This window comes from Rhinoderma darwinii, chromosome 5 (genome assembly GCF_050947455.1).
Source record: "Rhinoderma darwinii isolate aRhiDar2 chromosome 5, aRhiDar2.hap1, whole genome shotgun sequence".
Classification (NCBI taxonomy): domain Eukaryota; kingdom Metazoa; phylum Chordata; class Amphibia; order Anura; family Rhinodermatidae; genus Rhinoderma; species Rhinoderma darwinii.
The window spans coordinates 314,662,729-314,673,410 of record NC_134691.1 but is presented as its reverse complement, the minus strand read 5'-3'; the positions used below and the strand labels follow the sequence as shown (position 1 = coordinate 314,673,410).

Genomic DNA, 10,682 nt, shown 5'->3' with positions numbered 1-10,682 from the left:
TTAGTAAGTATTCATTCTTGCACTCAAGGTGAATTGTGACTACTATTCGATTATGGACAGCTGCAATGTCCTGCCTGTCACAACTTCCCAGCTCAACCCCTTAATGACCGGGCCTGAAAAGGCCTTAATAACCAGCTAAATTTTTCTGTTTCTACCTCTCTGCCTTTCAGCAGCCATAACTGTTTTATGTTTTCATTGACATGGCTGTATGAGGCCTTGTTTTATGCAGGAGAAATAGTAATCCCCCGCCTCTGCGGTTTGGGGGTAAAAACAATAATGTAATTTTATGGCGTGAATATAGAAAAAAGCGATTCTTTGCATCGTTTTTCTTGTTTATTTTTTATCCCATTCACATTTTATGCTAAATACTGTTAAATTAATTCAAGTTATTAGGGTCATGTAGATACCTAATATGTGTAGGTTTTTTGTTTTTATGTAATGTAGGGACAATAAAAAAAAATTGGGGACATTTTTTATTTATTATTATTTTTTGTTACTTTCTTTAAAAATCCCATTAACAGAGAACTTTACTTACAACTTTATCTTTTACTTGTAATGTATTAGCATACTCTAGTTTGCTAATACATTATACTATGTCACTTTGACGCAGGCTGCTGTTAGGGCAGCACATGGTGTGCCCTAACAGCAGGCAAACGAAACATCAGGCAAACTAAACAGACAGCCCTGGGGTCCTTTCTAGGTCCCGAGGGCTGACTGCAGGGGGATTCCACGGTCTTTGATCACGTCACCAGTTTTCCGATGATGCAATCAAAGAGGGGAGTTCCCTTTGATCATGCCGCGATCACGGACAGCAGTGATCAAAGGGTTAAACTGCTGGGGTCGGAATGTTTTCCGACCCCAGCTGTGTACAGGAGGCTGCTCTAAGATCAGGAGCTGTTAGTTACAGCTCCTGCTTAGAGGAGGAGTGCTCGTCAGCCTCTTCTACAGCGACGCCAAAAGATGTAGCTGTAGAAGAAGCACCTGCAACACCTGTCGTCAAAAGACAGTGGGTGGTCGTTAAGAAGTTAATGGGTAAGTGAAGGTAGACAGATTACTGGGGTACAGTGAAGTGTAAGGCCCCATGCACACGGCCGTAAAAAACTCCATAATTGCAAACTCGCCCGGTTCTATTGGCCTCGGACACCTAGTGCTACGGAAAGGTGTCCGTGCCATAGAACCGTGCCGGGAAATATGGAGCATGTTCTACTTTTCGGATTTTGTATGGGAGCACGGCACAAAAATGCCACCCACGGGTGTCAGCGGCCGGCTGTGCCCGCTATCGCGGGCCGTGATTACAGGCATGGCCATGTGCATGAGGCCTAAATCAAAACCTGGGAGGAAACTCAAGCCCTTCCACTGAATAGACTGATAGACTATAGCGATACACTGTTTCCTCAGCCGCAGCTAGTCCTATGCACAATGTTGCAATATTAGTGAGCATTCATTCTCTACGCGTTTCCCTTCCCTTATTATGAGGGGGATCATCAGGAGATTACAATGTAACAATAGAATATTTAAAGCAGTGAAAACTACTGTTTGACTGCTGGATGGATAAGCTGTTCAAACTGCAGAACTAGGGCCCTGATGGTGGACTCTAGCTGCTCGATGTTAAGGCTGGGTTCACACGACCTATTTTCAGGCGTAAACGAGGCGTATTATGCCTCAATTTACGCCTGAAATTAGGGCTACAATACGTCGGCAAACATCTGCCCATTCATTTGAATGGGTTTGCCGACGTACTGTGCAGACGACCTGTAATTTACGCGTCGTCGTTTGACAGCTGTCAAACGACGACGCGTAAAATGACTGCCTCGGCAAAGAAGTGCAGGACACTTCTTTGCAATGTAATTTGAGCCGTTCTTCATTGAAGTCAATGAAGAGCAGCTCAAGATTTATGAGCGTCACAGACGCCTCGCATAATACGAGGAGGAGCTTTTACGTGTGAAATGAGGCAGCTGTTTTCTCTTGAAAACAGTCTGTCTTTTCACACGTAAATGCCTGCTATCGTGTGCACATACCCTTAGCCGCCAAGACAGGCAAGACATTGCAGCTGTCCATAAGCGAATAGTCGTCACAATTCACCTTGAGTGCAAGAATGAATACTTACTAATATCGCAACATTGTGTTTACAATCGAGACTAGCGAAGATAAAGGAAACAGTGTATCGCTTCAGTGTGTCAGTCTAGTGAAAGGGCCAGGACTTGAGTTATACTCTACTGTACCTTAGTATATCTGCTTTCCGTCACATATCCTGACATAGGGATTTTGTAACAGGCAGAACGTTGAAGCTACAAGTGATTGAATATCAGTCACAATTTATCTTGGGTGCCACTGTAATATTTTATTACATATCAATTAAAAGTAAATTTTTATTTGAATCCACTATTCATTCGGTGATAGTGCATGTGTGTATATGTTATGATATGTGTGTGTACTGTCCTATGTGTGCATACTGTAATAGTGTATGTATATTATTATATATGTGTACTGTCATATGTATGTATACTCTTACACGTATGTATCCTTTACCTGCTATGGCAATACTAAGTGAATGTGAAGACATTACCGCTGCTGTCTTTTCTGCGCACATACAGTTTCCATCTCATCATCTTCAGACTTTCTAAGGTGTTTTCCCTCAGGTCACTTAATGGGAATCTATGTGTTGCTTCACAGCTGGTAAATGACACAGTAAATGAAGAAAAAATAAACACTGTGGCTTGGATCCCCATCTGCATGATATTATCCTGTCCTGGTCCACAGGAAGTGAGTAATCATTTAGTCCTGACAGGTACACATTCTAACCACCTCTCCTGGAAGCTCAGACATTAAGGACAGAAAGTTTAGTTCAAGCCTTGGCTACACTGAGCCTCACATATCTATCAGATATCACATCATGTTTATTACCGTAACTAACTGGATACAAAGGCAACAATGTAGCGTTAGGTATAAATGCATAAAAAAAATCTGTTCTATATTAGTAACTCAGACTAATTATAGACATTTTAGGATGGAGCTCTACCAGCAATACATGCCTTATATTAACTTAGCCAATAGGTGGCAGTACAGAGGCAATCCATTCTGTCAGTGCTCCCATAGGTGATATAGGATCAGTGACCACTGTACACCATGCGGGCAGCTGGGTCTCTTTCAGTAATATTGTGGCCTGCTAGTAAATAACTACATGCACTGACCAGTAGAGGTCCTCAGCGGGCATAGCATAAACACAAGTATGAAGATGCCCAATAATGACCCCACCAGTTTGTATAAAAACACAATGAGGAATTGTATAGCATTCTGTATTCTATGGGTAGCTTTACAATAATCCTAAACTCTGTCATTTACATGCTTTATTACAATTTGGAATCCCCACAACTTTAGCTAAATAATGTTCTTTAGAATGGAGAAGACTGAATAACAAAAGGCTGCTGAGATCGATTTTTCGTCATTTTCTCATAATGATGGGACAAGGGTTACTCAGCACCAATTATCAAGAATAATCCCAACCAGAACCAAATGGTAATGCACCAAGATGCCAACACAAGATTTATTCTAGTCACCCCTCCCATGACAATGTGTTGTTCCTGTCTCATCAAGTGTCCTCTACATGAGAGCTGTACAGCACCCACCTGGCATTGAACTATAATTCAGACAAATCCTTATATACAATATAATAAGCGTTTCTTTCTGATAGTGATTATAGTTATTGTATCTAGATTATGAGTGAAGCTCACTTTAATTTTAGAGATGTTATGAGGGGTGTTAGTACCATAGAAGCAGCCTCTGTAGTGTTTGGTGCCTTTAGTGATTAGCACCATAATGTTAATAAACAGGGTAGAAGAACAGTTCAAAGGGCCATACAAATAATTTCTTCTACAAAGGATGGACAATCCCTGGGCCCTCATATCCTGGGGTGGGAGGTATGTTATCATGAACTAGCACTAGGAGGTAGCCATATTATGATTTTGCTATAGGTCTCCTGTTTGGGGGCATGGGGAGGGATGTGTTCCCGGGTGCTGGGTGCCAAGGAGCACCAAGAAGCCACTCATATACAATAACACCTTCTAAGACAATTGGACAAGTATTGGACCACAATGAATCACACACGAACTATTACCACAATATATATATATATATATCTTTATTAGAAAACCATTCAGTTAAAACAATACATAGCAGTTACGTTTACCCATAAAAAAAATGGATCCCCACATAAGTCGGGTCTAAAGCCTTAACATAATAAAGTGCAAATAGTGCAAAAAGGCAGAGTGGACATACTATTGGTGCAACATGTGCAGCTGCACAGGGGCCCAGTAGGTAGGGGGGCCCACTTACACCTTAACAGCAGCTTTGTACTCTCTATTAGATTGCATGTATGGAATGAGCTATTGACAATGGCTCAGAATAGTTCATGAATTGTTAGGTAGACATGACGGCGGGGTGTTCTTTGGTGAGATAATGGAGAGTAAGGGGCCCACATACTGTTCTTGCATTGGGGCCCTCTGCTGTCTATGTCCGCCACTGCAAAAAGGGGACTGGTAACTATATCACAGGATGAATAATATGGATGAAGGATCATCCAGAAATTCTAAGGCATAAACAGAAACCCAGTCCAGTAGTAAGGTCTACAGACCAGAGCTATGAGGGGATCCAACCCCAAAACGTGTTTCGCACGTAGCTTCTTCCAGGGGGCTATCAACGCAGCCCACTGATTGCAATGTTGGCGCACAGAACGAAGGTGACTGTCCTGCAAGGATTTATCCATATTGTATTATAAATATTTGTACTTTCCCTTTTCACCTTCGAGGTGACGGGGTTATTGTTACGTTCAGATGTCAGTACCATGAAATGAACACATTGTATACTACTAGTGAGTGTAAACGTTGTGAAGAATTGAGCGATTCCAGGAGCTTTGGTGTCAGCTGCTGTGTGAACGCAGTGCAGTAGGATTTACTCAGGTTCCCGTGTGCTTCTCCTCGGTCCTTATAAGGACACTGTTAATGTCTTGTGCAGTCCTTAGGCTCTAATAGGCATGCTTCCTCTGAAGAGCTCCATACGGTTTGGAACGTACCTTTTAGCCAGAAAGTTGAGAAAGTTCACAGTAAAGGATTTACACTAGGATCTGTGCAGACATATTGCACTGAAAGAATGTGTAGGAATGCAAGAGATTCTTACGAACAACCATGTTATGCCTAAAATAACACACTGTTGTATCATGGGTTACTTCATCTTGATCATTTTTAACTTTATGTTGAGTGTTTGCAATGAGTTCCTGCCCATAGTGAAGCTTGCAAATTAATTTCCCTACTTTGCACAAAAGTTCATTTTGAGGCGAGACTAAAAATTGTAACATTTTCAGGGGATTCATACTTTCTAGGGTTAATGGGAAGAACGTCCAATAGTTCAAGACATGCTGCTCAAAAAATAAAGCCAGCCACAATGCCTATATAATCATGCCTGGTAAATTCCCAAATATTAATTTGCAGTGACAGCCACAGTGTCCGTGTAAGGGTATGTTCACACGCTAGCTGTCATTTACGTGTGAAAAGACAGACTGTTTTCAAGAGAAAACAGCTGCCTCGTTTCACACGTAAATGCTCCTCCTCGCATTTTGCGAGCCGTCTGAGACGCTCGTAAATCTTGAGCTGTGCTTCATTGAGTTCAATGAAGAACAGCTCAAATTACGTGGCAAAGAAGTGTCCTGCACTTCTTTGCCGATGCAGTCCATTTACGCGTCGTCGTTTGACAGCTGTCAAACGACGACGCGTAAATGACAGGTCGTCTGCACACTCAAATGAATGGGCAGATGTTTGCCGACGTATTGGAGCCCTATTTTCAGACGTAAAACGAGGCATAATACGCCTCGTTTACGTCTGAAAATAGGTTGTGTGAACCCAGCCTTACAGTGACAGCCTCAATGCTCTCTTCACATAGACAGCCACAGCAATGTCCCCATAATAATGTTAACCACAGTGTCCCATAAGATTGACAGCCAAAGCGCCGCAGAATAATGCCAGCCACAGTTCCCCCACTACAGTGTCAGAAACAATGCTCCCATAACAGTGAGAAACAAAGTATGCCCATAATGCCAGCCACAGTGTGTCCATAACAGTGCCAGCTAGCGCCCCCATAACAGTGCCAGCTATAGTGCTCCCATGACAGTGCTAGTTAAAGTATCTCCTTAACCTGAACCATACACAGTAGCTATAAAACACTTGTCGCCTCCATAGTTTACCAAGATAGCTCATAAGTCAGTGGTCTCCAACTTGTGGCTCTCCAGCTGTTGTGAAACCAGAACTAGAACTAGAGTTGACAAGAGTTGACAAGACCATTGCTGATAAGGGGATGAATGGGGCCCATGTTGTGATTCTGATTGGTTCAGAGGGCTTACTGGGTGCCATTTCCAGTTATTTTCATATAGTACATGGTAGCATTGGCCCAAATCAAGGGGCCATACGGTGTGCGCAGAAACCCCCATTAGGTCCTTTCTATTACTGTATCTGGATTCTGACGTTTGTTTCCCTATAAATAACACATATTAGAATGTTTTCTTTTGAAACTATTTTGAAAAGGGAAAGTGGAAAATCTTTTCCTGGTAACCAATCAACTTAGTTTTTCTAACGGGCTTCAGAAAAGTGATCTTTAGGATTAGAATAGTCGCTATGGTCAAGACCACTGGTTTTATATAAATGTATAGTTTTATGGTTTTTATACATTTTCTCCACTATCTTGTAAGGTATCATGCGATCAATCCCTAGAAGCGTCTTTTAATCCTATAAGTTAATGCATAATTTCCATAGTGACATATGATAACTATGATCTGTCTAGGTGTTAGTTGTTCTGATTATTGAATTGTCTTGCCCCCAGCATTATGTCTAAAGGAAATCAAATTACAGACCATTATATGGACACCGCAGATGTTTTCGGCACAGTCAGGGTAATGGCTTCATAATGGTTGGAGGGTCCCCGAACATTGCACTTATGGAAAATTAATTTGTGTTAGTCATAGAAATACCCAAGTAACTGTACACCGTTTAAAGACAGGCTGCGATATAACAGCCGATATGGAGTGGGATTGTCGAGATCAGGGAAGTCAGATATGAGGAAAGGAAAGGCCTCATGCCAAAATACTGTGGAAAAACTGTCAATTTTGACTTCACTTGAAAAAAACAATATGGCCACATGGTTGACTTAGAAAAAAAAGGATCAATGCTGAAATGATTCTTTACTGTAAGAGCCGTGGAGCTGTGAAATAGAAACTGCGGATCTCTTAAAGGACTTGAGACTTTATTGTTCCCTTATAATAAGCCAGCGTTAAGATTTACTAACTGTATATAATACCTGGTTGAATTTAATTACCACTAAGATATTTTTCATCTGTTAATTTGGCAATTTGGTAGTTGTCCTGAGCACTTACTTACCTTGTTTTGAATCAACCAGTGTTCCTATTTCTTGTGTTTTATGTTTGTTAGGGTTGTACTTGAGGGATAAAAGTTGTTATCTATTACTAATTATGAAACTGCATCATAAAGAAAGAGCAGCCACTAAATACTATAGAAATAAAATGACACTTTGTATAAATGAGTGACAATTGCCCCCATGTTATCAAGTTGCAGATTTTCCAAAGATGAAGGGGAGAAACTCACTTCTAAGGTCAAAAAAGTCAATATCAGGGGGCAACACCATTTTTTCCCTGAAACATATTATTTCCCTGAAAATGATGCATTATGGGGGCAACAGACAGCCCCGAACCAAGATACAAACCGATGAGGTAAACTAATCCTTTAGAAAGATCTTTTTAAAAAATAATAAATAAGCAGTTAATCGGAAACACTTAGTAATTATTCACTTAAAGGGATTTTCCCAGAATCATAAATTATTACCAACCCCCTGTTCCTCCTCACTGTTCAATCACAGTGATGAGGACATTGAATGGGGCGGTGGTCGAGCATGCGCGCTGCCGCTCCATTCAAAGTCTGTGGGGATGACGAAAACAGCCGAGTACAACGCTCTGCCGTTTTTGTGATTTTCATAGACATTGAATAGAGCGGCGGGCACATGCTTGACCACCGCTCCATTCAAGATACTTCTCACTGCAGGGGGTGCAGTGAGAAGCATCTGGGGGTTCTGGACCCCTGCTCACATAATCAGAGAGGGTCCCAGCAGTGGGGCCCCCAGCGATCATAAAATTATCACCTATCCTGTGGTTAGGTGATAATTTATGAATCTGGGAGTCCCTTTAAAAGGGTTTTCCGGTTTTGTGTAAATAAAACCTAATTACTGTAAAAATGAAAAGTTATACAACTTTTTAATATACTTTGTGTTTCAATTCCTTTCCATTTTCTAAGATCTTTGTTTGCTGACAGTGAATAAGAAAACTCCTGCAAACATTCAGAGGCAGCGAGCCTATACATACCTAGTCCTGCTCTCAGCTGGGAGGTGGATACAATTGTATACAGTCTAGACAATGCTCTGAGCGTTAAATACAGCAGCAGCTTCACAAATCTCTCTAGTAGTACAATGTATCAGTATGGAGTCCAGGCTGTTTAATCCACAGAGCCGTTACCTAGATATAATTTATCCAATTCTCAGCGGAGATCAGGACTAGGTATATAGGGATATGCTGCCTTTTTATGTAAACAAGCGTGTTCTCATTCACTGACAGCAAACAAATATCTGGAAAATGCTGAGGAATTGAAACATAAAGTACAGTATATGAGAAAGTTGTAAAACTCTTTATTCATGCAGTGACTAAGTACTATTTATATAAAACTGGAAAACCCCTTTAAAGTTATCTGGCTTAGAAAACACATTTTGAAATATCCTGTAAGAGAATTCAATAGATGCGAGGCCCCATCACCTATTAGCCAGAGTGAAGAGCAACTACAAAAGGAAAGCCCATTGATGTCAATAGGCATTGTGTAATACTTCACTTCCCCTGCGGTGGTGCTGTAGGGCAATTGAATCTTGCTGTTAGGCTCCTGTGAAGACTAAAGCTGATTGCAGGGGGTCTCATCAGCGAGACACCCTGTCTAGGGACCCTTGTAACAAAAAGACATGGTTAAAGTGGACAAGCCCTTTAAGGGAAAGTAACTTTACAACAGAACAGATGGCAGACTATCGGATTCAGATATAGTCCTAAACATAAGATCCCCTGATATGTTAGCTTAGCCTTATTGTTCAATAATGGCTGAATACCATGCAGAATGGCCATAGCAATATATACTGTAAGTTAATTCTGAAGAACTTGATACCAGGCCTAAAAATGAAACCAAGTAGTTTTGCAGCTGTGTCCCTAAGTGTAACTGTTATAGGTTAATAAATGGCCGTGTAGCATAACAGAGTAGGATTTATCAATCTATCACAAAGTATTTTCTTTACAACTGTACCACAGAGATCTCTTAGAACCGGAGAACTGATTGTTCCCTCTTGGCGCCCTCTTGTCCGACCTGATTTGGCGTTACTCTGAATCGTACATGTTCCTATCCACACCTACAGTTTCCCTGGCAAGCGAAGGGTTGACCTTATTTCATGTGTAATAAAAATGCTTCCTTATGTCATCCAGATGTTGTTCCCATAACAGTTATTCCAAACACTAGAATTCTATTCTTAAGGCTAGGAATTACATTCTTGAAGACGTTTGAAGCTTGGGTTTTATTGAATCAGTACTGAGGTTTTGTTTCACAGCACAATAAATTTTGTGCTGTAGTTTTACTTTACCTCTGGAAAAAGAATTGCTTGTATAGAATATCTTCACCGCTACTGTGCTGGTTTTCCAACTAAAACAGATAACTCGTGGGCCGCAGGGTTTTAGTTCAGCAGCGAGCAGAAGTTGTATAAAGCGGAGAACTTGGATATGGCTTCGTGTAGGATTCTCAGAGGGGTGTTGTCACATGAAATGGCGCCTGCAATTATTTTAAATTGGAGCCTATGAGGTCGGGGAAGTTAAAACTGGTCTGGCTAATACAAAATTGTGCTCAGATTGATTGTCACTTATTACCCCCCTATTTATAACCCCCAGTACCCAGTGTTCCCAGGGGTTGTACTGCTATCAACTGCCTGTAACATTTAGGCCTTATTCAGACGTAAGTAAATTACGTCCGGGTGCTGTCCATTGAAATAACTGATAACACACGGACCCATGCAAATCAATGGGGCTTGTCACACATGCGTGATTTTTCAAACAGCGTGTGTCCGTTGCGTGAAACTCACTGCATGTCCTATTTTGGTCTGTTTTTGCGGACCACGTCGCCCATTGAAGTCAATGGGTGCGTGAAAAACACGGACAGCACACAGATGACAAAAAATTATGAGAAAGAAAAAACAAAAAAAACAGGAACAGTCAGTTATAAATGGTGGATCCTGTGTTATCTATAAATAGGTGTTACCTGTCAGTGTAATCCTGCCGGTGATGATAATGAGATGACTGCTGAGAAGTGATCTCTACAGAACAGGAAGGGTCAGTTTATTGTGAGGCTCAGTGACCAGAGTAAAAACGAAAAGATTATAGGATTTTTTTTTAATATAGGTAATGACATGAAAATAATTATATTACCAAAAATTCTTGATATACTTGATATAAACAATCAGTCATTTTGTGGTGACACATTCCCTTTAAAGTTAGCCATTATTTGTCTCTATGGGGTATACTAAGCATGGGCGGTGGCTTAAAGAGACTGTCACCA

At 41.1% G+C, this 10,682-nt stretch overlaps 1 long non-coding RNA gene across 1 annotated transcript; it reads left to right on the top strand.

Annotated features, from left to right (window-relative positions):
* Window positions 1-4,515: 4,515 nt before the first annotated feature.
* Window positions 4,516-9,508, top strand: LOC142653002 (uncharacterized). The gene is made up of 3 exons (XR_012848013.1): window positions 4,516-4,735; window positions 7,608-7,768; window positions 9,392-9,508. It is a non-coding gene; the product is annotated as an uncharacterized LOC142653002 (long non-coding RNA).
* Window positions 9,509-10,682: the final 1,174 nt, after the last annotated feature.